Consider the following 17,699-nt stretch of genomic DNA (forward strand, 5'->3'; position numbering starts at 1 on the left):
GGCACGACTCAGTGATGACTGAGAAATACCTGATTGGTCAGCCAGTTCACGCTGAAAAGCTCCTGTGGCTAAAAATCCAAGGGTGGACAGCACTTGCAAAGGAGCAGGTAGAGCACAATTCCTCCAAGTCTGCCTTTGTAAAGCCAGCCCCAGTTCAGCACACCGCTCCAAGAAAACAAAATCGACTTAGAAGCCAATCATCAGTATGATCTCTGAATATGCGCTCTATTCTAATTCTTCCATTTGCAACATCTTTTAACAATGCTATAGATGCTCACTAGTAGTTGGTAGGTGGAATAGTTTGGCCATTCCATGCATCATTACATTGTTACAGATTGACTACAATTAAGTGCTTTAAATCTATAAACAATATGCTGTTAATTTTGGTGCATTTGATAAACCCCGGATCATGGATACAAAGGGAAGCCACACAGAAACAGTAGCACTGCTTTGACCGTGTGGGCAGCCCACTTGTATATGCATGATCTGAGGCTGCTGTGAAAATGTGTGGGGCATAACACCAAGTTTAAGTTTTATCCAACTTGACGTGAATGTGGAAACGGGCGTACGCAACATTTTTGTACATATGAGGCCCAAGGAAAGGAAAATGTTTGTTAGAAATCAAATGAAAAGTGTTAAAATCTGAAAGACTAAACTATGCAAGAGGTTCCTAATTAATCACATGGTCAGTAAACATTTCTAATTGTTCTTTATTTAGCTTGAGATTCCTAAGTTGAATGATCTAATAACTGAGAAAACTCAAGTCAAATGCAGCCATGTTTATGAGACTAACCATAATCTTGGATGCCACCAAACAAATGGTGCTGTGTTTTAAACCTTCATGTTGTTGACTCAATCGATCTTTCAAGACTGTACTCCCCAGCAGCAAGCTGAAGCTGAAGTATTTTGGTAACAAAACTACAAAGTGCCAGATCCACAGAAAATAAAACATCGAAATTAATATTTGTATCTAAATTAAATGAAAGGTATCAAATTGTTGAGTTGACAGCACATTGCCAAGAAAAACAGGAAGATGCATGTAAAGACAGCAAAAAAAGGTCAAAACCAGGAGATGAAACATAGCAACCCAAACCAGAGTATGAGACAAAACCTGAAATCAAAAGGTAGAAGCAACACGGTCAAAACCGATTGATACTCATGAGAAAAAAAATTAGCAAAGGTCTTTGAACATCTTTTGGTATCATCAGATCAAACAAGATAGATAATCCCCAGCCAAACTTTTATGCCGTTGTGCTGAATACCAAAAGGTCACAATTTCTTGAAACACACTATGTGGACCTAGTGACGAGAATCTGAAATGGCAACAACCATGGGACCTAAAATAGCATTTAAGATGTAATAGTAAAATTACACAATTCAAAACTATTACTAAAATGGAACAAATAAAGACGAAGAAGGAATCCTTGACCTTAAAAAAACCCAATTAAAGTAAAAAATCATACCATTTAACTATCAAAAATTAGTAAAAATCAAACAACAAACCCAAATCATAACACTTGTGCACAGTTTTGATTTTTGGATTTGATAATGCTTTGGTAGAAATTATGGTCTGGACTCATTTTTTTGTTTGACCATGTTGTTTTCTCCTAATTGCTGTCAAAATATATTTTGATAGTCTCTGTAGGATAATAATAGTGCTAGTGGAAGAGAGAGTGAACCAGAGTTATTATTTTCATGCAGACTGACACTCACAACTACCACAGACTGAAGGAAGCCCACGGAACAGCGCAGCATTACAGCTCAGGGGCCTCATGTATAAATGGTGCGTACGCACAGAAATGTTGCGTAAGAACTTTTCCACGTTCAGATCGCGATGTATAAAACCTACACTTGGCGTAAAGCCACGCACTTTTCCACGGTACCTCATGCCTCGTACGCAAGTTCTCCGCTTTTGCAGACTGGCGGCACCCAGCGTCAAAGCAATGGTACTGTTCTTGTGTGATTACTCATTATTTTCATGACGCGGCTTTATAAATACACAGAAACTAACCGCATATTGTTTATTAGTGTAATGCATCTGATTGTAATTAACTCGTAACAATATAATGGTCCAGGGAACAGCCATAGTATTTCAAATTTTCAAATACTCTCACTTCCTTCTTCTTCTTCTTTCAGCTCCTCCCGTTAGGAGTTGCCACAGCGGATCATCTTTTTCCATATTTCTCTCACTGCACCACTCGGAGTATTTATATCACTGTATCTGAGTGTGAATCACAGCAGCAGCTGATCGGAAAGAGAATTATCGGTATACGGCATTAAGCACACGCTGTCTCTGCCACGGCAAAACGTTTCAAAGCCTTTCCTGTACGGACCTCGCAGTTCAGAAACAGTTTAATCCCAAGAACTTTAAATGCAGCCAATCAAGTGCTCCTTGTAGAACTGTTTGCACTTATAAGTACAATCACCTCACTGTAAACTTGCACTACAGTTATAATATTACACAACCTGCGCCACTTTATAAAGCGCGTATTTACATATGATGACGATATCATTTTTAAGGTGAAATGCAGCAAAATATGTTTGTTAAATTATACACATAAAACTTTAACTTCATTTAAATAATCTATATTCTTCACTGGGAGTGTCTTTAAGGATAGAATAATTAAACATGTACTACGAAGATATTTCAATGTTCTTTAAACGTTTTGAAGAATCGGCGCTAAGCTTACAGATGGCTTAACGTCTATTACAGACCTGATTGTATGGCGATCGGTTACTTGGGGAAAGAAAAGCACTGACTGCAGTGACGGCTACGCCAATATATATTGAATATAAAACAGAAAGATAAAATAACAACACAGCTAAAAACGCAGCGACAAATTTCGGCAAAAGTTAAATGCTTGTGTCATGAGCACGAGGCGGCTATGCAGTGTCTGCAACGGACGTGGCCATCCGCCGTGCAAAAGATACCTTACTGACATTGGCAGGCGAAGGAGCCACCGATTCTTCCTCTGCCCAGTGCCACCACAAGCTTAGAGCCGCCCTGAGTACTGCTGCAATAAATTATTTCATCGAAGTGAAACACATGTTTAATAACGTGCTTTAACTCCTATCATCATGAAAATGACATCACGTATACATCTCAGTATTTTAGTTATTCAGAGAGCTGTAATATCACAAATGTAATGGACTCTGTGTCCAGTTGGAGGAAGAGAGCCAGTTTAAGAAGCAAGTAGTGATTCACACACATAGAGCACATAGAAAATCAAATACAAAACAAAGCATTTAACGTGCTACTTTAATTACGATGTGATTTTAGAAACTGGTTAATTAAACAATTTTAAGATGAATTTTATGATGTTCTACTTTAATGACAAAATAAACTACGTGATTAAAGTGGAAATGTCGAGATTGAAGTGGACATTTCGTGCTTTTTCCCCACCGTGTGGCTTTTTTCTCTGTACCCTAATAAACTTTCATGTGACACTCAGACAGTGGGCTTACAACTCTTCTTTTCAAGGCAACTTTGATATGTGACTTCTTTTTTATTTCCGGCACTGTGCGATTTGTGAATGTGAGCTTTCAAGTTTCTCCAACACGCTATGCCACTCGATCAACTTCCTTTTGTTGATTATACCACGGTTTATTTGAGCACATAGTATGTTTTTCCTTTGCCTCCACTTGGTATTCACTGAAATTCTTATATTTTCCCCGTGCTTTTCCCATTGTCTTTTCACAGAAGGCTGCGCTTAAGGGCGATTTATATTGATTTGTATATTCAAAGAGGCATAATTCTGGGAGGATTTGGGGCGTTACATAATGCGCGTGCACGAGAGTTAGTTTTCACGCTGATCGGGATTTATGTAGCGGAAGAACGTGGAAGTTGGAGTACGCACAGATTCCTGCATCTGGATTTTTCTGTGCGTAAACACATTTCGGCTTTTGTGCTTACGCCATGTTATAGTGCGAGTTCTACGCATGGCGTTATACATGAGGCCCCAGGTCTCTGGCAGATGTCGTTCCTGTTTAGAGAATCAGAGGACATTGTCTTCAAGCACAGTAACAGAAACGTACATCCTTAGCAAGCTTGTTTTCCTCTAGCCAAGTATTAAATAATGCTGTTTTTACAGCTATTTTAAAGCAATATATTTCTTTATTTTCAAAAGTGAAAAACTGTGGTAAAAATGCTAACATAACTAGCCATTTGTTATTTTTATTTTGTTGGTGCTTTTAAGCAGAAAACCAGCCTCGTCCTTGCTGGTAAAGCTGAAATTTTAAAAATCCTGCATTTCTGGAAATGATAGTATTCTCTTTGTTTTTTCCCTTTTTGTTTACCTCCAGTCATGTCTTTATCTTGTATAATATGTGGCTTTAATGAATATGTTTATTTCTTTAGCAAGCTAAATGAGTGTATATATATGCACGGTAATTAAGCACAGACCACAATGAGGTAGTGAGTATCTATAATTGTCATCTCTGGCTGTAAAGTTCAAAATAAATTAATCAATATTTGCAGCTGCTGTATAAAAATAAACAATTCTTGTATTCTCAGCCCCTAGGTGAACTTTTAATGATAAATTTTAATGATACAGACTTTACTGAAAGAAAAGCCCTTTGTTTTACCACAGTCCCAAATCTCTGAAGTGAAAGCAGCCCCAGAGTCTTGGAGTTATGGCCTCTCATGTTGAACCTTTAACCACTTAAAAATTAAACTTTGTGTATAATAAGGATTTATAATAGTAGAAATCTCTAAACCAGAGCTTCTCAGCCTCACTCTTGGAGAACCATAGTAGCTGCACATTTTTGTTCTACCCAATTCCGGAACACAAGTGTCAAGTCAAGTCAAGTTGGGGAGCATGCACTGGTACAGCGTGTTCCCACACCCACCATGCAACAAAACAGCTCAGGATCCAGGCAGACGCACGGTCCAGTCCCACTCTCCGGAAATGACCCCGTATCTGCCGCAGCCAGGTGTTACGTGGGTGACCTCTTGGCCTGGTCCTGCCCCTCGAGTCTCCAACAATTAGGATCCTACGAGCTGGATCACCCTTGGGGAAATGTGCCACATGGCCGTAGTGACGTAACTAATGCTCTCTCACAATGCAGGTAATTTGCTTAATTCGGGACTCCATGAGCAACCACTCATTCGACACAAAGTCAAACCAATGGTACCGAAGAATTCTCAGAAGAGACACAGTACCAAAGGATTCCAGCCTTCCTCTCAGTTCACTGGATAGCATCCATGTCTGGCAACCATATAGCAAGACAGGAAGCACCAGGACTATAAAGACTTGGACCTTCGTCCTTTTGCATAGATATCGGAAGCGCCACACACCCCTTTCCAGTGATCTCATGACTCCCCATGCTCTCCCAATCCATCTACTGACTCTTCATAGGAAGAGTCACCAGAGACATGAATGTCACTGCCAAGGTAAGTAAACCCCTCGACAAGGTCGCCACTCAGACACAATACTGATGGCTGTGCCCAAGAGTTTCATTAAAAGCATCATCATTATCGAGAGGAGTAGCACCGCACAGCTCTTGACAAAGGTTACACTAATCTGATTTACTCTGAGACACTATGCGCAAGAGTAAGAAGACATTTTCTCAGTTTTAACCTTACATTAAACCAACGTCACAGCACCATTACCTGCAGATTACAAGGATTTACCATTTTGCTCTCAATATAACTTACTAGGATGGCCAGACGTGACGGTGATATGGACAGTCCCAATTTCAGGGTATTGTTGTAGTAAATAACCGAAGAATATCAAAATGTCCCAGTTTTAACAGACTGACCATCTAATAAAACACTGCTGTGCCAACTCAAACATCTTCACAATATATTTAGAACAGCCCATATCCCATTACCATACCCCGTCCCTAGCACCCTCTATTCAAAGTTATCTACCTATGATAGCTCAGTTAAAAACTCTCAAGGAGGAACTTGTGTTAAATTTGAACAACATCTTGATGAGGACCAAGAAACAGACAAAAACTGATGATACTGTCATTCATTTGTTTCCACATTAACCACTGTGTGGAATCCTCTGAGCTTAATGGTGTAACTGGTTTTTTTCTCTGCCCTAATCGCAGTCTGATGATGGTAAGATAAAGTGGGCGTTAAACAAATGAGGATGGGCTTTATGCATGGGCATACTTGTTACACAAGTGTCCTGATTTGAGACTTTGTAAATGTGATCACCACCCTATAATTTACCATCAGAGTGCCACATTCACCTGATATCCATAATGATCAATTGCTGTAATAAAGCTTGCCTTTTATTACTGTTATTCCCTAATATTTGTCATAACTGAATAGGTTTGCAAGTCCCATTTCATAAAAATCACAACAGCCAGACATGCTTAATTAATTACAAAGGTTTCTTTTTTATTATTTAGGTTATGTTAACTGGCACGTTCAAATTGTTGGGTGTGTGTGTGCATGTGAGAGTGAGAGTGAGAATGGTACCAGTGATTGATTAGCCTGCCCCGGCCTGTTTTCTGCCTTTAGCTCAATCTTGGTGAGATAGTCTTTGGCCCCCAAAACCTTGAATTGGACTGAGAAGGTTCTCAAAGCCACCTACTGAAATCAGTCCATTGAAGTCTATAGTGCCAGCAGTCTTCAAACGCACCTAAATGTTATGCCACTTGCATAATCTAATTAGTTTAAAAACAGCAAGCATTTTTTTCATTAAGTAAGTAGTTCTAAAAGTAACTAGCTGTAACCCATCCTGTATTTTTACTTTACCAGTTGTCTCAACTAATTTAAACAGGATACATTGGTACTGTATTATGTACGTGAGACAGGGAGAGGTGGATCTTGATGTCTTTAAAATAAATTAAATCAGTCAGTCAGTCATCTTCCAACTCACTATATCCAAACACAGGATCACGGGGGTCTGCTGGAGCCAATCCCAGCCAGATTCATTTAAACCCCAATAAGAGTTTGGGTCATACAGATGTAATAAAGACCTCCTTTTGATCATTGTTATTGTGGCTTACATTTTTTCCATAAGTATCAAGCACCAAAATAAAATGTGACCACAAGATTACTTTGTCTCTAAAACTTGCTCAAGCATGGACAAAATAAACTTCAGAAGACAAAGAGATTTGGAAAATAATCAAAAACAAAATGTCTGATCATGATACTCAATCTGGCTGCTGCTGCTATTAGGCTGGGAAGTAAGCTCGGCTCCCTTAAGAGCACGGGTGGACGCCTTTGTGAACTCCTCTATTGGTGGTAAAACAGCACGGGTGGACGCCTTTGTGAACTCCTCTATTGGTGGTAAACGGAGTGGAAGCAAAAGTTTGAAAGTAATGACAGCCCTTGTCAGTGAAGCTGCTTGCTATTAGAGGTCCCAAGTGTTAAAAACGTGGGGTACACAGCAGACTATGAGACAGGTAAGAGGTTACAGATAACAATTACATAGCTGGTTATCATCTATCTATTTAGAAAAGAACTTACTTGGTACTTTGCATGTTTCATGTGCACTTCATAGGTGATCTGGTAACACAACAAAACAGCTGGTATAAGGGGGTCTGTCCTATTCAAAGATGGTTCCTGTTTTGTACCCAATTCTACCATGATAGGCTCTTTTTCATAAAAGTCTGGCAGTGTAAGTTTGGAAAATGGACAAAGGTAAGCATGGGAGGTATAAGCAATGTCACAGATTAATTTAATAGAATTTTCACAATTAACAAGGATGCAGTACTGCTACTACATTTCAGTATTTGCATGGAGGTAAGTGTCCTCTATGAGGTAATTTTAAGTGAGCAACTTACGATTCATTCACTGCTTTAATAAAACTGCATGTCACTCCTGGACCAGCCTCTGAGGCAAACTGCTATTGCTTTAAAGGAAATAACAATGAATAAATATTTTATGTTATTAACACTGATTGATCAGTGTAACTGTATATTCCTCTGATAATAAATGTCAAATCAATTCATTTTAATTATGATCGCACATTTCACTCAACAAATATTGAGTGCTTTTAAGACTTACTGTTCATAATTTTCTTTTCGCAACAAACGTTTTCTGATATAATAAGGTTATTTTTTCACAATAAACTTTTTTTTCGCATTTTAAATATTCATTTCTTAAGAACACATACATTATTTATGAACTGGCCGTCCTCGACTCCACTAAACTGCAAAGCTGTGTGGCCAAGAAGTTATGCATGCATAAAAACAGGTGTAACAGAAATACTTATTACTTAATATTCCTTGGCAAAACTGGAGCCAAACATGTTGTACATGGTTTAAAGGAGAGTATAAGTATAGGGTGGTAGATGGTACCTTGCCCAGACAATAGGCTGTTATAATGGATGGGCAGTAAAAAGCTGCCTACCAGAGTAGTATGTTTATCAATATGCTGAATGGCAGCATACATCCAATGACATCAGCCAGCCGCGAAGCACAGAGTGGTGGAGGTGAAATTGAGACCACGCCAGTCTTGGTGTCTGTTGTGTTGTGTATGGTCCTTTGGTGACCCTATTTTCCCCTTTTTTATTCTTTATTGTGTAGACTTAACCAAAAAGCCTCAAATCCCATACGCTTACCACTCTGTGGTGAGATGCACTGCTTAAGCACTTCGTCCCTTTTCCCTTCTTTATCTATAGACTCAGGCAATTAGACAGAGTGAAAGAACAGACACTTTTAACTATATATTATAGGTAATATATTTTATTATAACTAGCACCATACAGGCAATAAGGATGTGGCTTTTCAACCCAGACCATACAACCTGATAATGGTAGATTTAGGTGTAATTTTAAGTGGCACAATATCTTTTACTTGTACTCAATTCTTCCTGGTCAGCTCATCTTGCAAGTCATTAAGTAATAAAATTGGCCCTCAATGACACAGAAAGCCAGCAAGTCCATCATGAAAAACAGCATTCCTAAAGTTTTGGAGGTAGAAGAAAAAAGAAAACTGGTTTGTCCATTTTCTTTGCTCTTTAGACATTATAACAAGTAAAATGCTAATTCTAAAAATACAAAATATTTATCTAATTGTATGCAACATATCACTCCACCACAGCGTCTTCCAACAACAGGTTTTTTGTTGAGATTTTAGCACAAAAGGTCATAGAGTTCTGGGGAATGACTATCGAGAAAAAATGTTTTGCATGTTACCAATTTTATTTTGAGGACTAGCGCTCCAACCTAGTGTCTGTCTCTGGTGCACGTGGCACACATATGGGGCATACTGCTCACTGATAGCTCCTGTGCTCCTACATTGGTACCCGTAGTTCATAGCACTTTAGTGAGGCATGCCAGTGGTTCCCTTCCTCCTGGTATCCTTTTGTCAGCTAGGCGCTCTGGATAGATAGATAGATAGATAGATAGATAGATAGATGGATAGATAGATAGATAGATAGATTGTAGAAGTGTCCTTATATACAATATCATTTTGTAGGTCTGTACAGATACGTACGATGATGAGGTCAAATTGCTTGGAGTACAAAAAAATGAAGCAAAATATGCATGGGTTCCAATGCCAAAAGGCCACCAACCTCCACTGTGCATTATACCATAACATAAATGTGCTTAAATTATTTCTTCCTTCTATCTATCTATCTATCTATCTATCTATCTATCTATCTATCTATCTATCTATCTATCTATCTATCTATCTATCTATCAGCTCATATGGATTTATTCATTTGTTTCTTTGTTTGTTACTTATCCATTAATAATTATTCTAATCTTACCTAATTTTATTTGTTTTTCTTTTCCTGTAACTTTCTGTTTGACATCTTGTAAAACACTCTAAACTACATTCTCTGTTTGAAAATGTGCTATAGAAATAAATATTGTTGATAGGTAGTGTTACACACGTGCACATGGGAGGCAGCTAAAGGACTTGAATGAGAGTAATTCCATGCCAGACCAGGTGGTGGCAGAGTGCTCTAACTCTTCTCACTTCTCTGTGGACCAGTTATGGGAAATTCCGCCTGGCCTCAAAGACTTCACATCCGGCTCCACCCCCCACTGACGCAACGTCTGGTTCTGGCCCTAAGGATGACATCACTTCCTCCACTCTCCTTCAGTCTGTACCCATCTGTGCCTTATTAATATACAATTTTTGCAGCCAGAAATTATATATGGGTGGCCGCCCCAAACTTTTATGTGGCTCTTTTGTCGTGTTTATGACAGTAGATAGACAGTCAAGTAAGGCACTGTTTAGATAGATAGATAGATAGATAGATAAATATGAAAGGCACTGTATGCAAGATATATATTTTTCTTTATTAAGCTTTCTTCTGATGTTGTTAAAGTCTGATAAAAATACTTTTAAATCTTGTTCAGCTAATACTAACAGCAAGCTCTCATATGCAGAATAAAAGAATTTACTTTAATGATTAGACTCTAACTAAATAAAAATGAAAATTTATAAAATAATGGTATATTGTTCATCTAAAATGTCTGCCAACAATATTATGAGCAACTTCCATTTATAGAACATCACATACTTAGCTCTTATTGTCCCTAAAGTATGCACTGAACACAAATTATTGCAGCTAATGTGATTACAGCCAAACTTGTCTGATTTAATTACTGTCTCATCTCGTTTAAATAATGATGTACAACCTCGTCTAATCCATAAAGTTAATGTTGTTAGAAGTTCTGACTGTAGGCTTTATGATACATGTGCTACAAAAATAAAGTAAAAAGTGATTTACATTATAAAGAAAGAATGTATGCAATTTTACAAGCATTTTCTCTTCATTGACTTTTTACAATAAAAGTACAGATGCTCAATCAGAAAAGGAGTTACAAAGAGAAAAGTGAAACTGCAGACAGATTAAATACTTTAATATATTTTATCATCAGTTCAATGTGAAAAACTATCTGCACTGTATGAAGAATGAGTCATCAGGAAGACACAACTGTGCTAATGTTTCAGCAACACCTAAGCTTTTGTAAGCCTATCAGGCTCTTAGCACAGAAGTGCAGGAGCTCCACTCCTAAAGCTCTGTGTGAGAACACCTAAGAGACAGAGACCAAGCAAAGATATCTGCGGATAAGGAAAAACTAAGTGGCTAAACATAAAATATTATTTTAAAGCAAAATCAATATGAGGGTTGAAAATCTTAACTTGACCAAGTCCATATCATCTACTTCCATAGATAAAATTGTAGAAAATCAAAAATAACAGCTGGGACTTAATGATATAATAAACGTACAGTATTAGATTGTCCCACATTTCTGAAAAATGCTTTTCTGATTTAGGTCTTTTTCTTTCCTTCTGTGCCTAATAACTAAACATGCACTATACTTAAAGTTTGAATACCAGGAGAAGGTGGGAGTGGAGGATGCCATCATTTATATGCTACACCGATTCCTCTCCCACTTGGACAGAGGCAGTGGTGCTGTAAGAATTATGTTTCTGGACTTCTCTAGCGCATTCAACACCATCCAACCTCTGCTCCTTAGGGACAAGCTGACCGAGATGTAAGTAGATTCATACCTGGTAGCATGGATCGTAGACTATCTTACAGACAGACCTCAGTATGGCGTCTCGGGAACTGCAGGTCTGACACGGTGGTCAGCAACACAAGAGCGCCGCAGGGGACTGTACTTTCTCCGGTCCTGTTCAGCCTATATACATCGGACTTCAAATACAACTCGGAGTCCTGCCAAACACAAAAGTTCGCTGACGACACTGCTATCATGGGCTGCATCAGGAGTGGGCAGGAGGAGGAGTATAGGAAACTAAGACTTTGTTAAATGGTGCGACTCAAACCACCTAGAACTAAACAGCAGCAAAACCAAGGAGCTGGTGGTGGATTTTAGGAGGACCAACCCCCTCATGGACCCCGTGATCATCAGAGGTGACTGTGTGCAGAGGGTACAGACCTATAAATATCTGGGAGTGCAGCTGGATGACAAATTGGACTGGACTGCCAATACTGATGCTCTGTGTAAGAAAGGACAGAGCCCACTATACTTCCTTAGAAGGTTGGCATCTTTCAACATCTGCAATAAGATGCTGCATATGTTCTACCAGGCGGTTGTGGCGAGCGCCCTCTTCTATGCGGTGGTGTACTGGGGTGGCAGCATAAAGAAGAGGGATGCCTCACACCTGGACAAACTGGTGAGGAAGGCAGGATCTATTGTAGGCACGGAGCTGGACAGCTTGATATCTGTGGCAGAGCGACGGGCACTGAGCAGGCTCCTGTCAATAATGGAAAATCCACTGCATCCACTGAACAGGATCATCTCTAGACAGAGGAGCAACTTCAGCAACAGACTGCTGTCACCATCCTGTCCACTGACAAACTGAGGAGATCGTTCCTGCCCCACACTATGCGACTCTTCAATTCCACCCGGGGGTGGGGGGGGTAAACGTTAATATTATACAAAATTATTGTCTGTTATACTTTCATTGTTATCACTCTTTAACACTTTTTTTACATGTTTTTTACCCCATGTACTTGGTAGTGATAGCGGAGAAAATTTTTTTATCTCATGTTGAATGGAAATAAAGTTTCTGATATAATGGAAGCTTATAGTGAAAAACACTGGAAACAGCAAGAAGTCCATGAAAAAGTCTCATGTTACACATGTTGCATAATCCACCTCTGAATTCATCCAGTCGTATGTTTACAATGTCTAAAACACATGTATTTTTACTGAAATATTTTTAAATAAACCACTTTCTGAAACCACTCTCATGAACGGAAAGTCAATACGCTTCCCAGTGCTGCGTTGACATTGTGCACCAGAAGGCGCAAGCTTATTCAGTGCGAGCAGGAGCACACGGGTGGGCCGGTTGCTTGTGTTATAACACGCTTTACTTGGCAGCGATCAACGCACATGTAATGTGCAAGACATGTATTGGATCCACTGAGAAAAGAAGAGTGCTCATGGCTCACCTTGCAGAGGAACTTCGCCATTGCTTCTTACAAGAAAAGGCGATGGAAAAGGAAAAGGAGGATGCAACATCAACAAGCTTCTGTTCCAAGACAGCCGCTTCCCCCAGGAAAGCCAACTGAGTCAGTGTCAGACGCCCCTTCAATGTAATAGGAACCCATTGCATAGAGAGATGTGTGTACATTGCAACAGGTACACATCGTAAATGTAACTGTTAACATTTAATTTTGAAGACTGCATATAGCGTGGAACTGACCTCTCTATGCTATTCTTTCCTCTGCATGTCCTGGAGTACAAAAGAAAAACTGCCATGCACCAAAATGTGGAGACAGGGCAAGATGGAAAAGAAACACATGGTCGCTGATTACAACGGCAAGATGGTATGCAAATGAATATGAATAATGTTGCATCCGTGCCATAATGTTTTCCGAAATGTACTATACAGGCCATAAAATGAATAATTCCAAATATCACATATATACCTATGTCTCTGTTTTTTGTCAGTGTGGCTTTGACATCATGGACCATAAGGCGCATACTAATTCAGGAACACTCAATAAAACTGAATAAAAAAAAATCAAGTGACAATGAGATACGAATAAGGCACATTCACAAGTGTTTGTGTGTCAGCTTTTATCCCTCCAGATCAGAGAATTTCCAGTTCCATTGTCTCAAAATGCCACTCACATCTACAGTTATTCCCCGTTTCATATAAAAACTAACAGCGTCAGATCCCTTTTTGGGGGCGGGCTTTAGTATGTATCGTGATTGTGACAGAGAGAATAAAAGTGAAAAAAAAAAAACGCTGATGTTTACTAGTACTATAAATTTACACTGGTTGTTACAGAGGCAAACCAAATGTATGTGTTTACTGTATAATATTAACAATAAGAGCAGTTCACTACTCAAAACGTTAAATATACAAGGCAGTCAAGATCGAACCGGGGGTCTCTTGATTACAAGTCAGCAAATTTTACCGCTGCGCCACAGAAGCTGTTTTACTTTGAGCTACATTGTTTGGTGGGCCGGATTTCCAAGTTTTTTCGTAGGCTTTCGTAATTCTAGTGTTAATAAATTGCCAACTGTGCTGTTGTGGCCTTGTTTCAGAATTTTTTTAAAGTAACAACTAGGCCGTACTGTGCTGATTCCTTTCATAATTTTAAACACTTCAGGTATGCCAAGTCTTAATCTCTATTTTCTTAAACTGAAAAGGTTCAAGTCCTTTAATCTCTTTTCATAGCTCATATGTCTTAGTCCTCAAATATGTCTAGTCACTCTGTGTACATAAATACTAGTACAGTAGAACCCCAATAACCTAAACCATGATTAAGTAAAGTTCTGCATTATCCAAAGTGAACCAAAATGTCTATAACACTACTTTCTTTATAATTCATAAAAGCATTGCCATGAATATGGTATATTGCACGTAAATTCTTTACTTTTAATTTTAACTATAGTGAGTGAGCAGTTGAGGGCCTGGTGACCGTGGGCCTGACTTAGACTGCACTTCTCAGCTACTGTCAGTGAGTCGCCAGCGTTGACCGTATGCACAAGTGAAACTGGAAGCTATCCAATGGTCTCTGAGTAGAAACATGGCCACCCGTTTTATTCAATTTTTAGTTATCTGAAGTACCATCAAGTCCACATTACCTTGGATAATGAGATAATAAAATTAAAAGACTTAAATTTAACATCTTTGGAGTGTGGTAGGATACCATTGTGCCCAAGGAAAACAAGGTCAATTTAGAAACACAAGCAATAGTACTAAGCACATAGAAATTCTTAAAAAAAAAAAATATATATATATATATATACACACACACACACACACACACTGTATATATATATATATATATATATATATATATATATATATATATATATATATATTACAAAAACTAAGTTTACTAGCAGATATCAGATAATCTAGTATGTAGAAGAAATGTAAGAAAATACAACGTTCAATTTAAATTAAAAAATAAAGAATATATCATAACACAGCACAAGATAACTTTTTTGAACCTGCTCAGTCAAAAAAAAAAAAAGTAAATTAATTAGTTGTTTTGTTCCTCACTGTAATCAGTGGGCTCAGTCTGCATGTGTGGACTTGATCCAAAACAAATCAGATTGTCAGTGTCATTCTTATCAGTTGGAACCACACACTTTAAAGCTTTTTCCAAATGTAAATATGCCTGTCACTTTTGAAAGCCATCTCGTTGTTGGCATCAAAAGGATTTTGTCAGACGGCATCACTTCTGACAGTCTTCAATAATCCACAGATTTTCCATCTAAAACCAGCAGATGACATAAAATGTCTTGCCATCTGAAGTTAGTGGTCTGCTAAGAACAAGCTGCTTTGTACGATACGGGTTCCTGCACATATTTTTAATTTCATCTGGCAAGGAACCTCTGCAGCTAGATTTTAAAGATAGGGGATCGAGAACAAGCTGCACTATTATGTTACTTACCTATTATTATATTAATATTTATTACTTCCTTATAAGTCATCTGATCTACAAAATATATATATATATATATATATATATATATAATAACAGGGAGCAGAAAATCTGCGACTCGTTATCTGCTTTCATTAAATGTTATAACCTGTAAAATTTGACCAGTTTGCCAACTAACTTCGATTACTGGGATATATTGCTTGGGTCACATAGTGAGAACATTGAAGAGGCTGTTGAATGCACAACTGATTACATCAACTTCTGTATGGACATTGTAGTTCCAGTAAGAACAGTACGCTGCTATGCTAACAACAAGCCATGGATTACAAGTGACATCAAGGGCCTTTTAAACCAGAAGAAAAGGGCTTTTAAAGGTGGTGATCAGCATTAGCTCAAGCGCGTGCAGTAGGAACTCCGAGTCCAGCTCAGGGCGGCGAAAGAGAAGTACAGGAGAAAGCTGGAGCAGAAGTTGCAGAACAACAGCATGAAGGAAGTGTGGGATGGGATGACGATTATCACTGGCTGCAGCTCGAAGCGGGGTGCCGCCATCGAGACAGATGTGGAGAGAGCAAACCAAATGAACAACTTCTTTAATAGGTTTGATCACCCTAACCCACTCTCACATCGGAGTACTGCATCCTCCAACCATCCTTCTGCTGATACCAGCATAGGTGAGACATCCCCACCCACAATTACAGCAGCCCATGTGAGCAGAGTGGTGAAAAGACTTCGTGCCAGCAAAGCAGCGGGTCCAGATGGTGTATCGCCACGACTGCTGAAGGCATGTGCGTTGGAACTGGGGAGTCCTCTACAGCACATCTTCAACCTGAGCCTAGAACAGGGGAGAGTCCCAAGGCTTTGGAAAACATCTTGTATCACCCCTGTCCCAAAGGTATCACGTCCTAGTGAGCTGAATGACTTCCGCCTGTTGCTCTGACATCACATCTGATGAAGACCATGGAGCGGCTGCTGCTTCACCACCTGAGGCCACAGGTCCGTCACGCCCTCGACTCTCTGCAGTTCGCATACCAGGAGAAGGTGGGAGCGGAAGATGCCATCATCTATATGCTACACCGATCCCTCTCCCAGAGGCAGTGGTGCTGTAAGAATTATGTTTTTGGACTTCTCTAGCGCCTTCAACACCATCCCACCTCTGCTCCTTAGGGACAAGCTGACTGAGATGGGAGTAGACTCACACCTGGTGGCATGGATCGTGGACTATCTTACAGACAGACCTCAATATGTGCGTCTTGGGAATTGCAGGTCTGACATTGTGGTCAGCAACACAGGAGCGCCGCAGGGGACTGTGCTTTCTCCGGTCCTGTTCAATCTATATACATCAGACTTCCAATATGACTCGGAGTCCTGCCACGTGCAAAAGTTCGCTGATGACACTGCTATTGTGGGCTGCATCAGGTGTGGGCAGGAGGAGGAGTACAGAAAGTTAATCAAAGACTTTGTTAAATGGTGCGACTCAAACCACTTACACCTTAACACCAGCAAGACCAAGGAGCTGGTGGTGGATTTAGGAGGCCCAGGCCCCTCATGGACCCTGTGATCATCAGAGGTGACTGTGTGCAGAGGGTGCAGACCTTTAAATATCTGGGAGTGCAGCTGGATGACAAATTGGACTGGACTGCCAATACTGATGCTCTATGTAAGAAAGGTCAGAATAGACTATACTTTCTGAGAAGGTTGGCATCCTTCAACATCTGCAGTAAGATGCTGCAGATGTTCTACCTGATGGTTGCGGCGAGTGCCCTCTTCTACGCGGTGGTGTGCTGGGGTGGCAGCATAAAGATGAAAGACGCCTCACACTTGGACAAACTTGTTAAGAAGGCAGGCTGTATTGTAGGATTAAAGTTGGACAGTTTAACATCTGTGGCAGAGCGACGGGCACTAAGCAAACTCCTGTCAATCATGAAGAATCCACTGCATCCACTGAACAGTGTCATCTCGAGGCAGAGGAGTAGCTTCAGTGACAGACTTTTGTCACCTTCTTGCTCCACTGACAGACTGAGGAGATCATTCCTCCCCCACACTATGCGACTCTTCAATTCCACCCGGGGGAGTAAATGCTAACATTAATTTTATTTTTATTTTTTTTCATTTTTATTACTATTTAATTTAATATTGTTTCTTTGTATCAGTATACTGCTGCTGGATTATGTGAATTTCCCCTTGGGATTAATAAAGTATCTATCTATCTATCTATCTATCTATCTATCTATCTATCTACTTGTTTCATCATCTTTAACTGAGAAGAAATTAATGCATCTGCCTGGAGTTAAATCCAGCATAATAAATGTATACTCTCGTCTCCATAACACTTCTAGATTCTGTCAGGTTTTTACAGCTATGTTTCCAAATTTTATGCTCATCATCATTTGTTTTC

The 17,699-nt window shown here is 39.4% G+C and overlaps 1 protein-coding gene across 2 annotated transcripts in view; it reads right to left on the reverse strand.

The window, feature by feature from the left end:
- The window catches only part of fstl5 (follistatin-like 5), a 1,124,912-nt gene that overhangs the window by 131,888 nt on the left and 975,325 nt on the right, over positions 1–17,699 (reverse strand). The gene's annotated exons all lie outside the window — the stretch shown is intronic.

Source organism: Polypterus senegalus, chromosome 4, assembly GCF_016835505.1.
Source record: "Polypterus senegalus isolate Bchr_013 chromosome 4, ASM1683550v1, whole genome shotgun sequence".
Classification (NCBI taxonomy): domain Eukaryota; kingdom Metazoa; phylum Chordata; class Cladistia; order Polypteriformes; family Polypteridae; genus Polypterus; species Polypterus senegalus.